Source organism: Tachyglossus aculeatus, chromosome 11 (genome assembly GCF_015852505.1).
Source record: "Tachyglossus aculeatus isolate mTacAcu1 chromosome 11, mTacAcu1.pri, whole genome shotgun sequence".
Lineage (NCBI taxonomy): Eukaryota > Metazoa > Chordata > Mammalia > Monotremata > Tachyglossidae > Tachyglossus > Tachyglossus aculeatus.
In genome coordinates this window covers 40,110,457-40,132,480 of record NC_052076.1, presented here as the reverse complement: position 1 = coordinate 40,132,480, position 22,024 = coordinate 40,110,457, and positions in this window count along the sequence as shown.

The following is a 22,024-nucleotide window of genomic DNA, read 5'->3' as shown; positions in this document are numbered from 1 at the left end:
CCGAATTTTATTTTCCAAGCACTTAGTACAGTGCGCTGCACACAGTAAGTGCTCAATAAATATGATTGAATGAACAAATACCGTCATTATTATTATTATTCAGGTATTTTCAGGGTTCTTGTTGATCCTGACTGTAGCATATAACCTCGGATCAGCTTGCCAGCTTAGGTTCTGTATATAATTCTGTAGCTTTTTAAAGTGGAGCCTGCATATGAATATATAATTGCATATAAACCTCACCTACAGCAAGGAATCTGATTTGCTTTCTCTGTGGTTGGTTTGCTATCTAAAGAAAGCTGCGTGTCAGGAGTGAATTTTAGATGATGGCTTAGGTTAGTCTTATTTAAAGGATTCTGTTTCTAATGAATCCATGCTAAAGTCAATACAAAATAATCCAAGTGTTTGGAAGTTCTCTATCGACAGAGCTGCTGAATTACATTACTGCCAACAACTTTTGTAACTTGAACTACACTCTACTTAGAAGAAACAATATTAAGTATTACCAGATAAGGGGCCTAGAATGATTTAGCTTGTCAAATTGGCCTATTAAATCTTTTATGTGCTCTACCTGTAATTGCAGGCTCTAATTATCACACATTTAGTAAAGCAAGTGATAAGGTTTTCAGGAGAAGGATGCGATAAGAGATACAAATGAAAAGTTCCTTAAATAATTTAACTTTTTAAAGCTCCCATCAACACCAAATGTATAACTCTGATAAGAATGATAGCCAGGGGACTCTTAATCCTGCTATCTCTAAGCAGAAAGCATCAAGACAGGGAAATGCCATCATTCTAGTAGAGATGTTTTACAAATTGTTAGTATGTCTCATCCAGCCAAGTTTCTCTTCATATTCATCTGCAGTAATGAATGAATGTCACTATGACTTGCAACACCAAGAATAAAACTAGAAATACCCTTTTAAGGAATCCAATCAGTCCATCAGTCAATCAATGATATTTATTGAGAGCTTTCTCTGTGCAGAGTACTGTACTAAGTGCTTGGGAGAGTTCAGTACAACAGAATTAGCAGACACATGCCCTGCCCGTAATGAGCTTACAGTCTAGAATCAATATTTAAACTATTGGCTAGATTTGGTAAAGAATTTCAGTAGGTCTGGATCCCAATTCAATTTTCTTTATGGTGTTATTAACCGGGTAAGACCTCATGAGTTCCAGTGACCTCAGAAAAGCTCCTAGATTCCGAGAGGTAGTCTATGCTTCTTGATAATATTGAAATTGTCTTTATTTCTTTCTTGTGCAAAGCGCTGTACTAAGAGCTTGGGAAAAGAGAATAGATTTAGTAGACATGATTGTTGCTTACAGCTGCCCTCCAGCAATAACATACTAGGGCCCCTGAGGGAGAACCTTCAGAAAAGCCACAACTCCCATTGCTCCAGTACAGTGAGAATTCAAGAGGGAAAAACTGGAGGATGATCAGTGAGGGAATACATCAAATACCTGGACCAATATGGTGGCTGTATGGAGGAGGGGAAGGGTGGGTTCTGAAAATATTGCGGAGGAAAAACTGGCAGCATTTAGTAGCAGACTAAATATGGGGATTGAAAAAGAGGATGGAGTCAAAGATAATGCCAAGATTATGGGCTTGCGAGACTGGGAGGAAAGTTGTATTGCCACCTTTAAGATGACGGTGGCATTATCTTTGAGAGAGGTAGGAAGACCTAGTTTGAAGAGCAAAATTTTATATCTAACACAATCAAGCATAGAAGGTGTTTGTGTTTGTGTGTGTGTGTGTGTGTGTGTTTTAAAGGAAGGTTGGACCATTTTCTGTAGATACCTCAGATAACCAGAATGCAGAATGAAAGGATAGAAAATATCCCTTCTATAATTCAGTTCATTTTGCATTGAAATTTGAAAAGCAGAAGCAGGAAGACTTTAGAAAAGACTAGGAATTCAATTTGTGAGGGGGTGTAAGGTGCGAGACTGTGAATGGGGCAAGTAATTTTGAGAAATACATAACAGGAATAAAAGGGCAGCCTTTCGAAAAGAAAGATAAAAGCATTAGTGTTATTAAGCGGAACTTACTTTACAGAAAAAAAAAATACCAAACTGCCTGCTATTAGTGAGAAGGGGAAAAAAAAAGAGTGGTTCTTTTCTGGGAACACAAGAGACTTTACCTGTTTTAAAACCAATTTGGTGTAAAATAAAGGCAAGATGGCATGTGTATTCTTAAATAGCATCTAAGCCCCTGCAAAAAAACCCCAACAACACGGTAATAAAATAGGGGCTTCTACTGTATTCTTACAGTCCATGTATGACATAAAACAAGCTTCTTGCTAATCCCCATGGAACTGGGGGAGGAAAAAAAAATGCATATACCAAGAAGCCAGTCAAATATAGTTGTTGATTTCATAAAGCTGAAAGTATGGAAGCAGTTGTATATCCAGTGTACATTTTGGAATGATCTCCTACAAATAAAATGCTGCTTTCAGGGCTAAACAAAATTGGAGGCACACAGTTTCAAAACTTCAAAACCCTCAAAAGAGAGGATAGGGTAAGGTAAAGAGGCTTTTAGATGATTAAATATGTGTGTCAACAATATTCAAATGGATAATTTGGGTTCATGGAGGGTAATTAAGGATGGGGGAAAAGAAGGAATTACATTTTTTAGTCACATAAAACAAAATTTAGAATAATTCAATGAATGGGACATAGCAGTCTTATAAGGGTAGTTATACCAAACTCTCTTCCACTGTTTCAGTTTAGAACTTGGAGCCAAAATCTGCTGTGTCTCCTTTTAAAGACAATGTAAAAAGAAATGAAAGTCCATTAAAAGGAAAGCAAAGGAGCAGAGGTCATGATTGGTAGAAATCCTACAGAGTCAGATTCAGTTTCCTCACATATGGGTCATTGATGAGGAAGAGAGGAAGTTCCAGAAGCTGTCAGAGATTTGGGAGTTACTACCCTCCTGTATGAAAAGAGCTCTTCAGATCACACAGTAATTATCTCCTTAAGCAGTTTTTCAATTTTTACTTTCCAGAATCTTTGGCTTTTCTTCCCGAGTTTCCACCCCCCTCATTTTAACTAAGTGGCTCTTCCCTAAGGCATAGCCAGAAAAATACTTCCCTCTAAGGCTTTTGTAGTAATTAGGTTAATTGAGAGCAGGTTCATCACTTCTACCTGGGTCTTCACACACTGTGCTCCAAATCCCCCAAATCTTTTTCCATCTAATCTCTAATGCTATTCAGTGCTGCAATTTTGAAAGGGGATTTTAGGGCTAATTTTTTAATGTGACCTCTAATTTTACAGGGATGAAATCATCCAGATTTCTACCTTTACCTCTGGACTGCTTAATGACTCAGCTAAATTGTGCAGATGGAGAAAACTCTCTGTAGAGCAGGATTGTGAGACCAGGATCTTGTGTCTGAGGTGTAAACTAGCTTCATTGTGCCCTTGGCGGATAGCCAGTTGCAACTCTTGGTGATTTAGCCAAATCTGTGCTCTTGTTTGACACAGTGCACACTTGGGCATTCACAAGAGGAGCATTGTGGCCTAGTGGAAAGAGTTCTGGCCCGGGAGTCAGAGGCCCTGGGTTCTAATTCTGCCTCTGCCACTTGCCTGGTGAGTGATCTTGGGTAACATTTAGTTCCTTGGTTTCCTCATCTATAAAATTGGGAATCAACACCTCTTCTACCTCCTGCTTAGCATGAGAGCCCCATGTTGGACAGGGCTGCATCTTGAATTTATCCCAGTGCTTAGTAATAATAATAATAATGGTACTTAAGTGCTTACTATGTGCCAAGCCCTGTTCTAAGCACTGGGGTAGATACAAGGTGATTAGGTTGGACGCAGTCCCCGTCCCACACAGGTCTCATAGTCTCAATCCCCATTTTACGGATAAGGGAACTGCGGCCCAGAGAAGTGAAGTGACTCGCCCAAGGTCACACAACAGACAAGTGGCATAGCTGGAATTAGAACTCATGACCTCCGGCTCCCAGCCCATGCTCTATCCACTATGCCATGCTGCTTCTCAAGTACAGTGCTTAGCACACAGTAAGCACTTAACGGGTATCACAATCAATTAATCAATTTTCACTTTTTCCCACCGAAGAAGAGAATGATTACATGGGGACCTTTGGTGGGAAAGAGAGAGAAGAGTCTGTGGGATTTCACCATGTAACCTCAAGCTCTTTACCTGCAGAAGTTATCAAGATCTTAGAGGGAGTTTATACATAGTTAATCAAGACCTGGTTTGGATCTAGATGGTGTTATGTCCTATCTCCAGGGAAATTTGTTCACCCTATTCGCAAATTAGGGCTAGGATTAGTTTGAAATGCAAAGTGGCATTTCCTGATCTTTTCTTTTACTTTGAGTGCAGACAATTGAAACTTCCTAAAGATGAGATCAATTAAATGTGGAACAGACTTCCAAGTGATGGAAGGTACCATTGTTTGAGAAACCTTGAAATTAGATTTGAAAAGCATCAGTTAACTCTCTTTGGTGAACAAATGTGTCCTGGGAGGATCTTTTTTGTCCTCTGTTTCTAAGGCTCTATCTTAAGTTCTTTTAGTAAGAATGTTCAAGATGAGAAAGAAAAACAGTGAATGCCTTCTGGAACCTGTCTTGTACTCAAGGCATCCTTTCTATTGCTGTTCTAAGCTCCTCATTGATGTCATTCATAATCTATCATATATAAATCCTCAATGGGTGTTTGATGGGTACCATATGAGGAATCACAGCCCCTTGAAAAGGAAAATGAGTGTGACAGAAGTAATGAACATAAATTCAAAATAACTACTCACAAACAAAGATACCCCTGTTTCAGAGCGGGGAGGTGTGAAGTTGCAGTTAGGGTATCCTTCCACATTTCTGGTCTCATCAGTGTAGCTTGCTCTTTCTTCTGCTCCCACTGTTTAATTCTTTCTTTATTTTTTTTTGTATAGCACTTGCTGCCGACTACTTAATCTTGTCTGTTCTCTGCTCTGGAGCTCTCTCCCCCTTCATATATGGCAGACGTCCAGTCTCCCCATCTTCAAAGCCTTATTAAAATCACATCTCCAAATGGTCTACCCTGACATAGCCTATATTTCCCCTACACATACTTCTTTCTGCATCACTCTTGCAATTGGATTTGTACCCTTCATTCACTCCACTCTCAGATCCACAGCACTGCGTACCCATCCTCAATTTATTTTATTATCTGTCTCCCCCTCTAGACCGTAAGATCCTTGGGGCCAGGGAACACGTCTACAAACTCTGCTGTACTGTACTCTCAATTGCTTAGTATAGTGCTTAGCAAACAGTAAGGTCTCAAGAAATTTGAGCATAGTGAAATACGGACTGGAGTGGGGAGAGACAAGAAGCATGGAGGTCAGCATGGAGGCTGATTAAGTATGTCTCTACCAACTCTGTTTTATTGTACTCTCCCAAGCGCTTAGGACAATACTCTGCACACAGAAAAGTGCTTGGTAAATACGACTGACTGAATGACTGGGATAGAATAAGTGCTTGGATAAGCATAATAGGTGTTTAGTGCAGAAGAAAGGACAGTTTAAATAGCACACTGAAATACTTTCTCAAACAAATGTCCGTATTTCCATTCTTTTTCTCCTCCATTCTGTAATTTATTTTGGTGTTGGTCTCCCTTATTAGAGTATAAAATAGCATGATGGTATTATGGTCTTACAAGTGCGTAGTGTTCTGCACCCAGTAGGCCTTCAAACAGTCTTCAGTATTTTTTTTTCAAAGAGCTACCCTGGTCCCTTGCAATCTTTCTTTTCTTTTCTTTCCTTTTATGCTATTTGTTAAGCACTTACTCTGTACTAAGCCCTGGGGTAGGTATAAATTTATCAGGTTGGATACAGTCCCTGTCCCACATGGGGCTCACAGTCTAAATCCCCAAAGAGCTATTTGACACTTCCCCATATTCAGTCTCTAGGTCCTAATTCCTTCTCCTCTTCCACTACTTACAACCAGGTTTGGAACTGGAGACCCCATTCAAGTTTTTCTTTATTTTGAATTAATAGAGTTGGTTAAAAAGAAAAAAAAAAGGATTATTCAAATTATAGCATGATCTTGAGACAAAATGTGGAATTCAGAGGCACAATTTGGGATTCTTTCAATCTGGAATTTTCATGTGAATAAAATAAACAAAACTAATATGGTTATAGATGCAATCTTTGCTCTTAATATTATTAGCACTCAATTGTCGAGAAGACAGATTGCCATTTGCAAAAACATTATTTAATAGCATACTCTGAATTACTCCATTTCCTTGATGCACTTGAAAGCAATGGAAACCTTTACATTGTGTTCCTATAACTGGGTTATACCTTTAATTCTTCGGGGAAGCAAAGGAGAATATTGTATAAGATCAACAAGTTAAACAACGGGATTTTGCAGAGAAATCAGCCATCCATGCAAAAAGAGGAAAAATCTCTTTGCAAAGAGAGGGCGGTAGCATTCTGTGTCACATTAAACATGCAGAGAATGAAGAGAGCCAGGTGCCTGTACTGACATGATGGATTTGCTTCTCACCTACTGCTGCTAACTCATTAAATGGGAGTGATTAAAGAGTTATCAGGAGGTAATACTTCAAAATTCCCTGACAAAGCAATTTCCTCCACAGGATAGTACAGGCCGGTACCATGACATGCATGGACACACACATACACACACGCACGCACTCACGCTATTACACTCTTTCTTGCTCATTCTAAAATTCTCCATTGCCTTCTGCCATTGCACAGTGACCCTTCCACTAGGAGAAGAAAATACCAAATCCCCAAAGAACCCAGGAATTCTCTCACCATCGGGTCTATTGGTTACAGGTTTTCATCAATGATGCTAATGTGATTATTACATTAAGGTAAATCAACAACCTTGAGAAATACAGACAATCTAGACTACTGGAAATGTTTGAAATTGTAGAATTTGTCAGCTCATATGAATGAGCTACAACTTTTGGATAAACTATATTAAAATATATTAGTAAAAGTTTTCAGAGGATGTAGTTAGAGCACGGGCCTGGGAATCAGAGGACCTGGGTTCTAATCCTGTCTCTGAGACTTTCCTGTTGTGTGACCCTGGACTAGTCACTTAACCTCTCTGTGCCCCAGTTTCCTCAACTTGAAATGGGGATTTAGTGACTGTTCTCCCTCCTACTCAAATTCTGAGTCCCATATGGGACAAGGACTGTGTCTGATGTGATTATTTTGTAACCACTCCAGTGCTTAGAACAGTGCTTGCCACATCGTAAGCACTTAACAAATGCTAAAAATAATAGTGATAATTATAACAATAATAATCATTATAATAATTTATCTGGCTATTTGAGTGTGCAGGTGTTTCCTTGGAGCTGATAATAATAATAGAAATAATAATTTTAAGTGTTTGCTATGTGACAAGTGCTTTCAGCTGTGTGACTTTGGGCAAGTCACTTAACTTCTCTGTGCCTCAGTTACCTCATCTGTAAAATGAGGATTAAAACTGTGAGCCCCATGTGGGACAACCTGATTACCCTGTATCTACCCCAGTGTTTAGAACAGTGCTTGGCACATAGTAAGTGCTTAACAAATACAATTATTATTATGTGTATTAGTATATTATTACTACTATTATTATATTATTATTATAATTATATAATATTATTATTATTATGTTGCAAACTTGTACTTCCCAAGCGCTTAGTACAGTGCTCAGCACACAGTAAGAGCTCAATAAATACGATTGATTGATGTGCTGGGGTTTATACAAGGTAATCAGGTCAGGCAATTTCTGTCCCAAATGGGGCTTACAGACCAAGGGGGAGGGAGAAAGGGTATTTAACCCCAATTTTACAGATGAGAAAACTGAGATACAGAGAAGTTGTTACTTGCCCAAGATCCCACAGCAGGCAGGTAGCAGAGCTGGGATTAGAACTCAGGTTGCCTTACTTCCAAGCCAGTGTTCTTTTTCACTAGGCCATGCTGCTTCCCTATTGACTGCTCCTGTTGGACACCCTGTTGTATGTTGAACACAAAGAAAAATTGAAATTCTTCACACCCAGAGTGGAATTCAGTGGCCAAATATTTGAAATCCGATTGAAACACAGATCCTAAAGCAAGAGGAGAAGGTTAGAACCGTGACTCAGTTTTCAAGCTTCTCCCTCTAGACTGTAAGCTCCTTGTGGGCAGGAAACATGTCTACCAAATCTATTGTACTGAACTCACCCAAGTTCTTGGTACAGCATTCTGCAAACAGTAAGCATTCAATAAACACCACTGATTACTTGCCCCTCCCTATCCTGAGTTTCTTCAGTGAGGAGCCAGCCTTGGAGCTTGTAATTAGGATATTTAATCACCACACTCATAAGGTATACGATGTTTCTTATATTTTGATAGATGAAACTTCCCCTTATGGATAGCTTTGCCTTTTTGCATCTCTTTAGCCCCCAAAGACTGATTTTTAGATTATAGCTATGCTTTTTTTAATGGTATTTGTTAATGCTAGGCACTGTACTAAGTGCTGGGGAAAATACAAGCTAATCAGGTTGGACACAGTCTATGTCCTATATGAGGCTCACTGTATTAATCTCCATTTTACAGATAAAGTAACTGAAGCTCAGAGAAGTTAAATGATTTTCCCAAGGTCACACAGCAGACAAGTGGCAGACCTGGATTTAGAATCCCGGTCCTTCTGACTCCTAGACTACGCTGCTTCTCTGTCAGGGATTTGGTCATTGGTTGAGTCCAGATGAAAAAACTCCCTGGGGCCCAACTCTTTGTTCAGAAAAGCATCAAAAACCCACTAATTCCCATTGCTTGACAATTCATATGTGCCCATTTCTGACAGAAAGCATGTTTTGGCCTTGCATTTTGACTAGAACATTATTAGGAAATTAGGGAACACTGGTTGGACAATGCAAGAGTGTTTGAACGTGTGCCACCATGTTGGAAAAAATGACGCATGTGCTTGTGTGTGGAATCAGGTGCAGAGTACTTCAGCACAAGTATGTTCATGGAATTCTGTAAAAATACAGCACCAGTATTTTGGATCCTTCTCCTTAAATATAGGGCCCAAAGACAGCTCTCATTTTTCTCCAACTCTGGTATCAGTGGATAGCAGGGATCAGTGTTCTGAGTCTGTTGGAAAGAGATAGTTCATGAAAGACCAGTTGCCATCTTGCCCTATTGCTGTGCCTAGAAAAGTAGCCTTTATGTTTAGAATAGTAGCGATCTTACTCTGTGGTCATAGAGATCAAGTGGCCTTTGACCTGCCCATTGGAAAGGATTCCCACTTTTTAAGGAACTGAAAATAATGTGATGGGCTCAGAGCCACTGACTGCAGAGAAGTGAGTTTTAGGAACCCATCTCACACCCCAGATGGAAGGATCAGGTCCTGGGAATCATGGAAAATAATTTGGGCATAAATGTGCAAGTACTTCTTGTTGTCAGCACTATGGTTATAGATTTTGCTGCCAAGCATCTGGGTTCTAGCCATGATTCATTCATTCTGCACATGTTTCCACTCAGCCAGCTACTCTGAATATCTTAATCCAACAGGGGGTGGTTGGTTGTTCCATCTGCATCATGTTTTCTGAAGTTAGGCCAATAGCATCTGTGCCAATCATCATAGGTCTAAGACATTGACAGTTTTCTTTTTGATGATGGGCTGAGCTTTGCTTCTCATTTTTTCTCCCTTTACGCTTCTGACCATGTATTTGAATATGAACCTCCTCAGTCTCCTCCTAATATGATCCAAGGTATTTGATGCTTTTGGAATGGCTCTTTTTTCATGCCTGTGGGAAGACGGGCAGAAAATATTTTTTTCCATTTTGATGGCCTTTACCATAAGCTCCCTCTAGACTGTAAGCTCACTGTGGGCTGGGAATACGTCTACCAACTTGGTTATATTATACTTCCCCAATCGCTTAGTACAATGCTCTGCACACAGTAAGTGCTCAGTAAGTACCACTGATTGATTGTCTACTTATTTTGTTTTGTTATCTGTCTCCCCCTTCTAGACTGTGAGCCCATTGTTGGGTAGGGATTTTCTCTATCTGTTTCCAAATTGTACTTTCCAAGCAGTTAGTACAGTGCTCTGCACACAGTAAGTGCTCAATAAATATGATTGAATGAATGAATTGATATTAATGGCAGTAAATGTAGACCAGGAATAGAGAAATAAAGACTTTTCCTTGTGAAAGGAAGTTTGGAACCAGCAGGACAAGAATAACATGTAGTGACTCACTCTCCCTGTAAATATTGGACAACAGAGGATTTGTTCTTTCCTAAAACATTTCCCTCTTTTTTTTGTGGCATAGAGAAGATGGGAAGGAGGCATATGTGTGCGTGTGTGTGTGTGTGTATATGAGTGTATAAAAGAGAGCCATCCTTTTCAAATATGCCACTAATGATGAGTTCCTAGCCACTATTTTCAATGTGAATGAAAAGACTGATGCCTGACAGATTTATCAATCTTTTCCATCTTGTGTGCACTTGAAGATGATTTCTTGGAGCGCTGCCTTGTTTGTCACTTTCAGGGCCTGTCTTAACATCCATCTCCCCCTCTAGACTGTAATTTGGTTGTGGGCAAGGAACACATCTGTTATATCATTGTGTTGCATTCTCCCAAGCACCTAAACAATGCCCTGCACACAGTAAGCGCTCAAGAAATACAGTTGATTGACTGATTGAAGTTGTCTTTTTGATATCCTGATCTTCCCGGAGCCTCTACTCAAGGAAAGAGCGGTGCCGTCATTGTTGGTTTCTGGTCAGGCTGTGGGGCATGGCGTGCTGCTATTGTCTCCTGAATGATCCTTGCTATATCACTGTTTGAGACTATGCTTTTCTTTTTCATATATATAACCATGTTCGGCCCTCCCAGTTGGCCATGTTTCCTTTCTATTTATTGAACGCCCAAGGTTATATAAAATCTGAAACATTTCTTGGGGGAGTGGGGTTTCTAGAAATGCCTTTTGGGTTTGTCCAAGAGTCCTTATTAGGCCTGGGGAACTAGGTTTCACCCAGATCATTAAATATCAAGTTTAACCCTTCCATTACTCCAAAGGTACATAAAATCAGGTCCAGGATAAGAACAGAAACTAATCCATACTGGAGCTAATCCATGGTTATCCAGTCCAGTATCCTGTTTCCCGCAAAGGAATGTTGGAGGAAGAAAGTGGATTTTTTAGTCTTCCTTGACATCTATCCTCATTGTTAAAATCCACCTTTTAAATCCATCTTCCCATTCCTCTACCAACCTATTATGGATCGACCATCCATGAATTAATCTTAATCCTTCTTGAATCTATTGATGTTTTCTGCCTGAACAACCCAGGGCTATTCTGTAATCATTATTGTAAAATAGAAAGTAGTAGAGATTCTTGCATGGTTTCAAACCCCTTTGCCCCAAGTAAATCCCACAGAGCTGAATATGCATGACTTTCAAATCCGAGGAAAACCGAGCTCACACTAAGCCCCTCATAGAACCTGGAAAGTAAACATCATACTTAATCCTTTTCCGAGCTCCAGAAATACGAAAAAAAAACCAGGGAAGGAATGAAATCCAGACCTGCAATTGACATAAATCTCTCAAGAAAAATCCCACTTCGCTCTGAAAATTTTCCAATGCAATATTTCTTACCCACAGAGAGACCTTGGGTAGGTCGGAGGTTAACATCCAAACTGCTCTTTCCCCTGAAACCTCCATTAAGCCCTCAAAAGTTCATTTGAATGAACAGGTTCTGTAACTTTCGAGAGAAGCAACAAAACTGGGACCAGGGATCAAAAGGCTCAGTTTATGAAAAGATTGACAGAACTAGGACTAGTGGATTGCTTTATTTTATTCTCACGAAGCCAATTCAAGTACCCTTTTCAAAGCATGATTCACCCTACAACTTCTCCTGCAGACATCACTTAATTATGAGTATGCTAACAGCTAGCTGGCTCAAATCTTGAATGCTGCACCCTCATATGACTAAAAAGTTTATAAGCTCTGAACAGAAAGACATCTCCACCAAGCAGCTTTATTCCCTCAGTCAGATAAATAACCCATGGCAGCTACAATAAGCTTCTCTTCTTTTGGAATCCTTTAAGTGCCATGTCTATTCTTCAAAGTGACAAGGCTATCTGACTTTTACTTTGCTAGGTATAATAAAAGGACCGGTGTATCTCTGGCTAGTTAATTTAGGTCAGTGTTGGCTTTTGATGATTTGTTTTTTTCTTAGAAAAGATTTCACAGCACTGTACCTTGTGAAGACTAAAGCTGGTGTCATTTGGTTTTCATAGCTTCAAGCCCAAGAACAGCAGTAAGACATCTAATGCAACCCATGGATTTAGCAGTGACAAGGTTGGGTCTTTGGAGGGTTTGCAACAGAGATTTACTGCCTGGAAAACTTCTGTTGATAACAAGTTCTATATGATTACTACCCACTGGATGAAGATGTATTTCCATTCATTGATTCTGGCCTTTGGCAAATCACTTATCTCCTCTGGGCCTCAGTCTCCTCATCTATAAAATAGGGATTAAGTGCCTGAACACTATCTCCACTTTAGACTGTGAGTTCCTTGTTTGGCAGGTACTATGTCTGATCTGCTTACATTGTATCTTGCCTTGTTTTATGCAGTCGAGTCATCTCGGACCCATAGTGACTCCATTGACACATCTCTCTCCCAGAATGCCCCATCTGCAATCATTCTGGTAGTGGATCCATAGAGTTTTCTTAGTCAAAATACGGAACTGGTTTACCACTGCCTTCTTCCCACACAGTAAAATGGAGTCTTCACCCTCAACTCTCTATCATGCCACTGCTGCCCAGCAGAGGTGGTTTTGACTTGAAGCAGATTGCCTTCCACTCGCCAGTCACTGCCCAAGCTAGGAATGGAATGGTTATGCCTCTGCTTGACTTTCCCTCCCGTAGTTGAGACTGATAGAGTACTGGAAACTCTCCAAGTGGGACCCTGAGAGGGAATACATTGTATCTACCCCAGCTCTCAGTACAATACTTTGCATACAAGTCCTTAACAAATACTATAATGTAAATGAATGTATATGTGTTTCTCTATATATGTATATATATTTTATCCACATACACACATATACATACATAAATAGGTGAACATTTTAAGTGTAGTTTATCATCACCTGTTTATTCAAGTTGGAGGTTGGAGCCATCATAGTAATTAATGGAGTTGCAGGAATAGCTGTCCAATTGTTCACATTTGCGTCACAGCTTTTCAGCTGTCTTCTTCAGAAAGTGGCAGTTTAGCAATTCTTCATTACGGTGACCCAGATTGCATCCTGTTTTTTGGAATCAAATCGACTTCTTTATCATGGAGGTTTCTTCTCACACTGCTCTGCTCTTGTCATTAAAATTCACACATGGAACTAAATCTTTAGGAAAACACAAAACTTTTGGAGGAGACACAGTAGGTGGCATAATGTAGAGGAGCAGCGTGGCTTAGTGGAAAAGTAGCACAGGCCTGAATCTCAGAAGGGATCTGGGGTCTAATCCCAGCTCTGCTGCTTGTCTGCTGTGTGACCTTGGGCAAGTGACTTCACTTCTCCATGCCTCAGTCACCTCATCTGTAAAATGGGCATTAAGACTGTGAGCCATATGGGACATGGACTGTGTCCAACCTGATTAACTTGTATCCACCCCAGTGCTTAGTACAGTGCCTGGCACAAAGTAAGCACTTAATAGCATTACAAAAGTGTTTACTTTAAAGTCATTTATTCTGCTATGGTCATTCTAGCCATAATGCTTGATTAATGTCTAAAACAGCTGCATTGACCTGCCTTGAGTTCTTACCCAATTTTTGATATAACTATTTAATGGGTATGATCAGTTCATGTAGACTATCAGCAGAAAGCAATCAGTGAATAATTTGTAAGGAGGAATAAAGCAGCATGGCTCACTGGAAAGAGCATAGGCTTTGGAGTCAGAGTTCATGGGTTCAAATCCTGGCTCCGCCAATTGTCAGCTGTGTGACTTTGGGCAAGTCACTTAACTTCTCTGTGCCTCAGTTACCTCATCTGTAAAATGGGGATGAAGACTGTGAGTCCCCCAGGGGTCAACCTGATCACCTTGTAACCTCCCCAGCGCTTAGAACAGTGCTTTGCACATAGTAAGCCATCATTTGAAGCTACAGACTGAAAACCGTTGATTAAGGGTTTCATTTGTATTCCACAGCAAAGTCTTAATTCTGTGCATACAGACTTGTGAACCTTCCTCCCAGTGACTCAGCTTTAAGCTCTTTGAGGGCAGGGATCATGCCTACCAAATGAATTGTACTCTCCCAGGTGCATAGCACAGTGCTTTGCACACAGTAAGCACTCAATAAATACCACCAGTTGATTAATTTTCTAGGTGGAAACCCAGTTTACCTAGTTGCTCTGATTTCATGGGACCGATTGGTTTGTAGAAAGAAATAGGCCAGGTAATCAACGGTGAAAAGTGGAACTAAAGAATCACAAGTTTAATTGGCTGGCCATGGCTTGAATGCATTATAATTGCTGATGCCGTCAATGAACATTCTTGCCAGCCACATTAAAATCCCTTTGCTTCAGGATCAAGAAGTGGAGAAATTCCTAATTCAGAACCACCACAGAAAGAAGCACATACTCTAGTTGTGACATGCTAACACCAGAAAAATAAGTAAATACAAATCTCTGAATCAAAATGTTCAACCATTTTTTTGTTGTTGTTGTGGGTGCTCTTGGAATGCTTTGTGGTTATCATAATAATGATCTTAGCTTTGAAATTGTGATGCTTCATTTGGATTGAGAGGTGTTTTTTTTCTTTTTCATAATCAGAGTTTCTATTTAAAGGCAGTTTTGGAATCTATAGTTGGGCAGTTATTTTGAATCATAAATTTATCTCAGGAAATTCAGAGAGGTCATAGGTGAGGCTTTTTGATCAGGAAACCAGATTTCCTTTGAAAAGTGGACTCTAGCTATTATAAAGTGTACTTTGGGATGTCTAGAAAATGTGAGGTGCTATTATTTCCCCCTTTAAAATCCTTAGGCTAATTCCCATGTGCAATCACAGTAAATATTCCCCAGAGTTATTCCACTTAGAGAGTTGAATTCCTGAATGATCCTGGAATATGATATGGCATTGATTGATGTAATTTCCCAGATACTGAATAAAGGAAAAGTTTCCTAATTCACCCCTGACTGGGAAGTCTCTAAACCAATTAACAAATTTTTGAGTTTGGGTGATTTAACAACAAGTTGAGGGCAGCGTATCAGGAAAATGACATTTAATGGGTAGTAAGAACTAGATCTCCACAGTGACACTAATGTTAGCTGAGTATAAAGTGCTTTTCTGGGGTTCATTTTCCCATTGGTGGATCATACTGAACATAGGCAATGCTTGGTCTGAACTTCAGTGGTCATTTTGAGGAGTTGGGCCTATTGAAACAAGGAGGTGGCTCTGTCAAATTTGGGGGAAAAAATGAAATTAGACCCAATACATATAGATTGAGGATCCTACAAATCTCACAAGATATAGAGGGATTGGTATGTGCCAGGCATTTTTGTATAAGGAGATCGAGAAAGTTTAAGTAGGTTAGTATGAGAGGAGTGAAGGATGCGATCTGGGTGGTAGTAATAATAAGAAATTATGGAAGATAGGTGAATAAGTGAAGTTTGTGTATCTCTTATATGCATAACTCAGGGTGGTTGAAAGTACACATGGGTTAGGGTGATTGGTAGAATGTCAAAACCTGGGGTGGTGTTGGATTTAATTGGGGGAGGCTTCTTGGAAGGTTTGGAATTTCAGGGGAGCTTTGAAGCAGGAAAGAATAATAGTTTGGATTTGAAGTGGAAGGAAGTTCTAGGTAATGGGGAAGGAATAAATGATTATTTTCATAACTTTTCATAGCCCTGGTCCTAACCTCAATTCCATTTTGTGGATGACATTTCCTCATCACCGTTGTGCTCTGCCACGTTTGCAAACAGCCCATAGGTAAATTTCACTGTCAGAGGCATCAACTTTGAGCCCATGGGGAATCCAGCTTCATATTTCTTTATTACAAATTGTACAGTTTAACAGCATATTTGCACAGCCACCTTGAGCCTTTTTTGTCAACTCTTTGTACAGCCTGGGAGGTTTATAGAATTATTACTTCAGTTTAAAGCCTTGAAAACCAGTGCTAGTGTACCCAGATAACAGTGTTCTGCTCGTAAGATTTAGTGCTCATTCGATTATGAGGTAAAATGAAGTTGCTAATAAAGATGTGCCATTCTTGACTGCCTCTCAGATCATTTGCTACTTCCACACGGAATTTCATGGATAAAGTGGAGCATCCCCCAAATAAGGCATCGTCATCCGAATCAAAGAATCAATTACTGCTATTTATGGAGTGCTCACTGTGTGCAGATCATTGTACTAAGCACTTAGTAAAATACAAAATAATAGAATTAGTAGACCCAAACCCTGACCCACAAGGAGCTTACAGTTTACTATGGGAACAGTAATCTTTGACAGAGGATTGATTTATTTTTTCTACATTTTTTTCTGGACACACTAGCATACATTGCTGAGTGAAGAGATCTAGATCGGGGCATTCTTTCATTCATTCAATCGTATTTATTAAGAGCTTATTGTGTGCACAACACTATACTAAGTGCTTGGGAAGTACAAGTCGGAAACATATAGAGACACTCCCTACCTACAACGGGCTCACACTCTAGAAGGGGCCAAGGCCAGGGGTTCTGGACTGGAGTGGCCCTAGAAATCCTTTTAGGTTCATTCATTTCATTCAGTTGTATTTATTGGGTGCTTACTGTGTGCAGAGTACTGTACTAAGCACTTGGGAGAGTACAATACACAATAAACAGACACATTCCCTGCCCTTAATGAGTTTACAGTCTAGATGGAGAGAGCCGGGGAGCTGGAGATGGGGCAAATATCAAATGTCCAAAGGTCACAGATCCAAGTGCATAGACGATGCAGAAGGGAGAGTTAGGTGGGGAAAAGAGGGTTTAATTGGGGAAGGCCTCTTGGAGGAAATGTGACCTTAATAATGATTCGGAGGGGGAAGGAGTTCCAGGCTAGAGGGAGAACAAGGGAAAGGGATCCAAGGTGAGATAGATGAGACTGGGGCAGTGAATAAGCTGGCACTAGAGGAGCAGAGTGTGCGGGCTGGGCTGTAGTAGATTAGTGAAGTGAGGTTGGATGAGGTGAGCTGATTGAGTCTTCTAGACTGTGAGCCCACTGTTGGGTAGGGACCGTCTCTATATGTTGCCAACTTGTACTTCCCAAGCACTTAGTAAAGTGCTCTGCACACAGTAAGTGCTCAATAAATATGATTGAAAGAATAAATGAATTGAGTGCTTTAAAGCCAAAGATAAAGAGTTTCTTTTTGATGCGGAAGTGGATGGGCAGCCATTGGAGGTTCTTGAGGAGTGGGGAGGTGTGGACTGAACGTTTTTGTTGATAAATGATCAGTGCGGCAGAGTGAAGTATGGAGTGGAGTGGGGAGAGACAGGAGGCTGCGAAGTCAGCTTGGGGGCAGATGCGATTGTCAAGATGGGATAGGAATAGTGCTTGGATCTGCATGGTAGCAATATGGATGGAGAGAAAAGGATGGATTTTAGCAATGTTGTGAAGGTAAAACCGACAGCATTTGATGAGAGAGTGAATACGTGGGTTGAATGAGAGAGATGAGTTAAGGACAACACCTTGCTCCAGACTTAACCTGAATTGCTACAACCAGCATCTGTTGAAAACGTTAAAGCCTCCCCCAACCCTTTCTGAGTCTAGGGGTTTTCTCTCTACCATAGTGGGACAGCACATATGGGAAGCAGCATGGTTTAGGGGATAGAGCACTGGCCTGGGAGTTAGAAGGTCCTGGGTTCTAATCCCAGCTCTTCCACTTGTCTGCTGTGTGACCTTGGGCAAGTCATTTAACTTCTGGCCCTCAATTACCTCATCTGTAAAATGGAGATTAAGAGTCGGACAGGGACTATGTCCAACCTGATTAACTTGTTTCTACCCCAGCACTTAGAACAGTGCTTGGCACATATTAAGCACTTAAGAAATATTACTATTATTATTATTATTATTATTATTATTAAGTGGACCTCTAACTCTTGCTCTTAGCTTTTGAAATTTATGGAGTATGAGCTGTTTGTTTTCATCCTTCTTCCCCGTAGAAAACACAAATTTAATTTTTCAAACAGAAAAAAAAAGAGTCTAGGAAGCACCAATTTCTCCTTTGGTCATATTAGTGTTCAAGAGAGGGGCAAGCAGCTTCCATTATGACTGTGGATTTATATGACGAACAGTAGTGATCATGGTCTGGTTCTTAGATGGAAACCTTTCAGATTTTTACAAATGCTTTCAAAGCAGGAATTCTAAGTAGGGGGATTGTAAACTTCAGTAGATTATAAACCCTTTCAAGAGAGAGAATATGAATTTTGCTCCCGCTCTGCTCTTCCTACTCCCGAGGAATATGCTCAGAATTCAGTAATCACTTAATAAATACCTTGAATGGGGATGGCACTAACTTAGATAGACTTGCTAATGCCTTGTTATAGTGGTTTTGAATTTGACTAATTGAAGAAGGGTCCTGAAATCATCCTCGTCATCATCATCAGTGGTGTTTGGAACAAGACCAAGGAAGCATATTTAGAGGAGGAAAAAAGAAATTATGCACATATAAAATGGAAAATGACAAGCACAATTACAGAAGGAAAAGACCTGAAGGTGCATAGTCCCAAGGTGAATTATGAGTCAACAAAGCCTTGCAGTCATTAAAAAAGTAACATAACACTGAGTTATGTTAACAAGAACATGAACAGGAATAATCCTCTGCTACACTGTTAGACTATTATGTCCAGTTTCAGTTTCTCTATATAAATAGTGATGAAAGAAAAATTCAACATTATTTCCCCTATTCACAATCTATTTTTATACAGTTTCCCAGAGTAAACTCCTTCTGGCAGGGATTGCATGTGTCAATTATTCTGAATTGTACCTTCCCAGATGCTTAGTACAGTTCTTGCACAGAGTAAGTGCTCAATAAATGCCATATATTTATTGCAAGAGAAGGGGCAAGCTCTCCATCAGTTGACTCTCATATCTTTACTCTTTCACAGCCATTCCCCATCCTACACTCTTCACCCATAATTATGAGCTAACCTAATCTTACTCTTCAGTTTTCCATCTCCTCCCTTTGATGTGTGCCTTTCTGCTGTATGGAATCAAAAATGACATTTATTGAACAGTGACTATGCCCAGAGCACTGGATTGAGCACTTCCACTATACTAAGCCTCCTCCCTCAAATCAGCCAAACCACTTCTCCCCCCACCTCCTCCAGGACACTCTCACTTACTAATTCCCACTACCATGATCAATTCATCCCCATCAGCCCCCTCAACACTTATGGGTATATTTATTCCACTTTGAAATTCATTTTTTATTTTATTTTTCTTACCAGTTTCATGTTCTCCCATCCAATTGATCTGTATTGGTTTGTCTCCCCCTGTTAATTAGTAAGCTCTATGAAGGCAGGGTCTGTGTCTTTTATGAAACATCCAATGCAGTCATCATCAATCGTATTTATTGAGTGCTTACTATGTGCAGTCATTTCTTCTGTAATGAGGAGTTTGCATTCTTGTAGAACCTTGGGTTAAGAAAAGCTAACATAATATTCTCCCTATGCCTGATACCACCTGCGTGCACACAACTATTTCTTCCAGCACTCAATTTCAATGTATCCTGAAAGAAAAATTATTTTGTCATGTTCTGTTTACACAGAGTAAAATCACACTTAATGGTAATCAGAAAAATCACACTTAATGGTAATCAGACTCCCCACATTAGATGCTCAGTGAATACTGATGATGATCAATCAATCATATTTATTGAGCACTAACTCTGTGCAGAGCACTGTACTAAGCACTTGGGAGGGTACAGCACACAGTATAACAAACACATTCCCTGCCCACAACGAGCTTACAGTCCACAGGGGAAGTTAAAAGGTTATAAAATCTGCATGAAAAAAATGAAAGGAGCAAATTTAGAAACTATTTTCAAAAATAGAAGAGATTTCCTTATATCAGTGGTATAAATGAGCTTAAATTGCATCAGCGAGAAGTCAGGAAAATCGTAAGTAGCTTTCTGGCAATAAGGGTTAAATGAAATCTGGAACATTCTTCCAAGAGAGATCACAAAATCTCCACCTCCTAGAGATCTTTAAATGTGGATCACTGACATGTTTTCTGGCCTTCCAGGAGTCAGGGATGAACTCTTGAAGTGACTTCAGGTTCTAGGATGGTATGATTCTATTCTGTGGTTCTCCTCTGTCTCCTGTAGTGTAGGAAAATAGAGACAAGCATCTCTAAGTCAAAATTTGCTCTCAATTTTTGTACCAGATTTATACGCTTCACAGGTAGTCATTTAGTTTGCCACTTGCACTCGAGCAATTTCCACCTCATACTCACCAAACCATTTCCTTTCTCTTCCGATATTCCCACATAAATGTGACAGGTAAAATGAAAAATAAGGAAATAAATAAGATAAACTGGCTTTGCAAGTGTACTGCTCTGACAGAAAATGTATCAAAAATGTTTTTGCGTGTGTGTGAAAAGCCCTTCATTTTCCCTGAAGAGTCCTATTTTTCTCATTTTGGGTATAGCAGACCAGTTCATAATGAACTTAGGTGTAGAGAAATTCTCTTCAAGAAGAGCCTGAATTAAAGTCCTGAGCAGTTTTTGATGTGCTGCGGTGGGCACATTTTGTTTCAAAAGTGTAGCTGCCACAGTTTATGTTGCAATTATTCCAAGTCATTCATTTCAGTTGTATTTATTGAGTTCTTATTCTGTGTAGAGCTCTATATTTGGTGCTTGGGAATGTACCCTAGAGTGAGTAGACATAGTCCCTGACCTTAAGGAGTTTACAATCTAAAGTCAAGTAGTCAACTTGTGAATTTGGTTTCCAAGTTTATTGGTCTTAGGTGATCTGCTTTAAGGCATTGGACCAAATGCACAGGAAAAGCTCGTCACCTTTCAGAATTTCTGAATGGAGACTCTTCCACTGGCCTAATCCAAATGGAAGTGCCAGATTAGAGCTCAGAATTGGCAAATTTTCAGTGAGGATCCTGAATTAGAGACTCGTCTTTCTGGTAGCACTGTGTCTATGGTGCCTCAGATGAATTTTTAAGGCAGAAAAATCAGGTAGAATTTTCCAAACTAGACATGGAATAGAAATTTTTTAAAAATAAAGCTAAGTGGGTCCATTTGCGATCAGAAAATTTTCTACATGCAGGGAATTTGGCTGTTGGGTACATGAGGGAGAACTATGAGAACTGAAGTCTCAAGTAGGTGAGATACATATTTCACGTCACTCGTTTCTTCTGAGCCCTTCTAATACACCTTTGAGTCAGTCAAGCTCACCCTCACAGGTGGCTTATTTAGAAACCCAGAGGGTATTTTAAAAACAACAATGAGTTCACTCCCCTCTAGTTCAGTCTTTCTAGGAGTTCAGATGGCAGCTCCTTGTTGGTCTTGATCTTATAGATAAGGATATTAAGCACTTTGCCCTGCTCATTTCTGAAGTTGCTGAGCATGTATTCCACATACCACAATAATTCTAGGTTCATGTGAAATCCATTTAAGCTTCCCAAAGCACAAATTCCAGTGGGCTTGTCCCTCTGATGGTTTGAACCGTGTGACTCTTTCTGTTTTTGAGAGTTTTTTTAATATTTGTTTTAAAAATCCTTGGCTGGAAATAGACCCTGATGTGTTCCTTTCCAGTTCTAAAAACATTTTGTTATGCTGGCTTGGGGAGAGTTTGAACAAAAGAGGTTGTCTTGCCTTATGCTTCTGAGACATTCATTCATTCAATCATATTGAGTGCTTACTGTGTGCAGAGCACTGTACTAAGCACTTGGGAAGTACAAGTGGCAACATAGTCCCTACCCAAAAAGCGGGCTCACTGTCTAGAAGGGGGAGACAGACAACAAAGCAAAGCATATTAACAAAATAAAATAAATACCTTAAGGTGGATCCCATTACTTGAATTTTTGTCTCTTGCTTTTTTGCCCTCCACCGTATGTCTCCTTGTTTCTTCAC